Genomic DNA, 3,505 nt, shown 5'->3' with positions numbered 1-3,505 from the left:
TGCAGCCCTGGAGAATGGCGTATTGTATCACAGCCGTCCACAATACGAGCACGAAGAGTCTCTACATTTGGTACCGGGGTTGCGTAGACAAGAGCTTTCAAATGCCCCCATAAATGAAAGTCAATTGTGTGTGAGTACATTCCCGCCCAGGACGGTTTTTCGCGATCGCGGCACTCATAATACGAATTGACTTTCTACAGAATTCGCGGTCGGCAAGTTTTATAAACTGTGTGTGGCAGAAGTAAACTTAAATTGTGTGCGCCAGAAACATTAAAACTGCGCACATACGAACATCTGTAAGAACAATTACATCGACCAGCCTGTGGCCTGCAAAACGCCACTGTAATCAGATTCGCAGCTTACGGCTACGGCCACACGAGCGTTTTTTTCACGCGCGTTTCTGCCACAATTCACGCAACACGCGCGGCCACATGGCCTCCTCTCTCACGCGGCGTGAAGCCCAGCGAAACGCCAGTAGTGCTTTGGTGCAAGCTGTGACATCTACTGTGCGCAGTTTAGTATCAACTATGAGCGGAAATAAACAAAAACGCGGTTCTTGCAGTATGTGCTGCGTTAGTTGTACGTAGGCGTCGGAAACGACGGCAGGTAAAAAAAAATACTGGATTCATCCCATATTAAGCGACAGATCGACTAAAGGAAAGTTCGTCTTCTACACAACAAACTGAAGGCAAATACAGACAAGTTCTTTGAATACTACAGGATGTCGGTTAACTCATTTAAAATGCTTCTGAATATGATTGGAGAGAAAATTTCTAAAAGGAACACGAACATTAGGGAATGTATCAGTGCAGAAGAAAAACTCGCAGTAACCTTGAGGTACGTTTTATTTTTTAATTCTTTCTCTGTTTAGACATTAATATTAATTAAGAATGTTTATGCCAAGGAAAAAATCTAGATCTGAAAGACCAGTATGAGAAGACAGCAGACTTTCCTCATTGTGTAGGATCCATAGATGGAAAACACGTTAGAATCGTTAAACCATGGACATCAGGCAGCGAATTTTATAACTACAAAAAGTATTTTTCTATTGTATTGATGGCCATAGTAGACAGCAAATATTGTTTCAGATTCATAGATGTAGGGGCATTTGGTCATCAAGGAGACTCCAATATATACAAAGCAACTGAATTGGGTAAAAAACTTTACCAACAAGCCTTGAATTTGCCAGAAGCTGCGCCACTTCCGAATGATCCTTGTGGACTGAAAATTCCTTGTGTGTTTGTGGCTGATGAGGCTTTTGCGATGAGTGACCATTTAATGAGACCATATCCCGCAAAAAACCTTACGAATAAACAAAGTGTTAAACTACAGACTGTCACGAGCACGACGTTATGTGGAATGTGCATTTGGCATTTTATCCAATAAATGGATAATTTTCCATCGTCCAATCGATGTTAACGTGGATGTGGCGGATACTATTGTTCAAGCATGTTGTGTACTTCACAATTTTGTGAGACAACATGATGGTTACAATTTTGAAGACACACTGACTTGCACAATGGAAAGTATTCCGGCACATGGGACAAAAGGAACGGTCAGTGCCAAAGTATCAGAGATTATTTTGCTGATTACTTCTGTTCCCCGCAAGGATCTGTACCATGGCAAGATCATTATGCAAACTTCTTCGGATGAAGACTAATTTTTGTATTGGCTTGTTAACATTTTATTCATGTATAAATTTCATTGTACACTGTTTATAGCAATTAATAAAATATTTACTATCTGCAATTACCTAGATCTGATTTTTGCTTGTTATCCATTCCATCCCATTTTTCTCCCAGAACGGCCGCTGTAAGTGCTCGCCACGATTCTCTTTTTCTTTCTCTAATTTTGTATTCCGGATCCCTTGTATTGTACAGCCATGGATGTTTCTGCACTTCCATAATAATGAATTCACTGTCCAGACGCTCCCTTCTGGCACTTTATAAAATACAAGAAGACTGCTACAATGACAACGAAGCGAGGAAGGCAAAGTCTGTCCGTAAACTGAACAGCGAGCTGCCGAGCAGGGTTGCCACCCATAGAACCTTTTTCCTCGTACATAAACAACTAAAATCTCGTACTTTGGTTCTCAAACCACGTACATTTATCACGCATTTGACACGTTATAAAACCAAAAATAAGACATATGTGGCTACTTCATTATGAAACACCTTTTTATAATATCGCACCACGCATTGTTAGACTGCATATGTTCTTTATTATGAAATTCCTATTGAAATAATACCGCTCCACGCATTGTTGCATATGTTGGCATCGCTACGATTTCAGTTCGGTAATTGTCGGTAAGCGTCAGAGGAAAGGGCCGAGGTTCCGGACTCTGCCGCAGCGTGTCTCCCGCCCGTGTGGCCAGCGCCCGGCGTGAAAGTTTGCGGGCCCCATTCAACACGTAGTGGTCTATAATGTCGGCGTGAACGCCAGCACAAACGCGCGTGGAAAAAACGCTAGTGTGGCCGTAGCCTAATGAATACCACCGCCCGCCCGATTACGAGGAAAAATCATCAGCTGCAATCACACGACCGTGGGAGCAGATCTCAGCGTTTTACCAGGACCAGCCAGCTGCCGTCGATATCGCGACCATCGTCACAACACACAAGATAAGACTTAAAAGCAGCGCTCTCCTCTCAAAGACTCAAAATTATTGCAAACAGTTTTAATTTGTAATTTCTTTTCCTTTTGGCTGACATTCACATAACGTTTGTCTTCCACGAAGTGGTGTGTTCTATGTAGACAGAGTTGACTTTCTTTAGCAGTAGCCATTTCCCTTTTAATTATTTCAGTTTTTTTTTCACATTTCAAATCCGCTGCCGCTGCATGTATATTTTTATAACTTTTGGAGGGTGTGTGTCTAAATTCGTGTGCCGTGACATTTACCAGAAGTATTGTAATGTCTTGCTACTTGGACAAGGGCGCCCGCCATTCATTTCTTAAATGTCGACCAATGACAGTGAAGCTCGCTTGCTATTGGTGCTAACATTCTATAGTGGGTAATTCAAAGGTGGGTAGCTGTCAAACCACGCGGATTGTGATTATTTTGAATAAGAGTCGTGTAAAATTGTGGGTTCATCACTTAACTTTGGTATTCTTTTGTTTATTGATGTTAGAAGCAATTTTTTTTTTGTCAATGTCATTAAATCTTATTTAATATGGTTATTCTATGCTAAACTGGGATAAATGCACGGTCAGATATTGTGTTGAGAAGTAAAATTTGGAGAAACGTATATTTAGATACGACCTGATTTTGACTGCATTAGTTAACACCGTACTTTTCGGGTATTTTGGCGATACTTAGTAACAGGATAGAATCGCAGTCGTCACAACTGGAAGTTGTAAAGTTCATTTAAATTTCTCAAATCTCAAAATATGGATAGATGTTGAATTTGTATGAGATGAAGTACAAATCATACAAAAAACTTCATAGAAAATTTGAAACCATATCCCGAAGTATTGATACTTTGTTTTTCTACGATGATGTCACGTTCTA

The sequence above is a fragment of the Schistocerca americana genome, chromosome 5, assembly GCF_021461395.2.
Source record: "Schistocerca americana isolate TAMUIC-IGC-003095 chromosome 5, iqSchAmer2.1, whole genome shotgun sequence".
In the NCBI taxonomy this organism is placed as follows: Eukaryota; Metazoa; Arthropoda; class Insecta; order Orthoptera; family Acrididae; genus Schistocerca; species Schistocerca americana.
Note: the sequence above shows the minus strand (reverse complement) of the source record.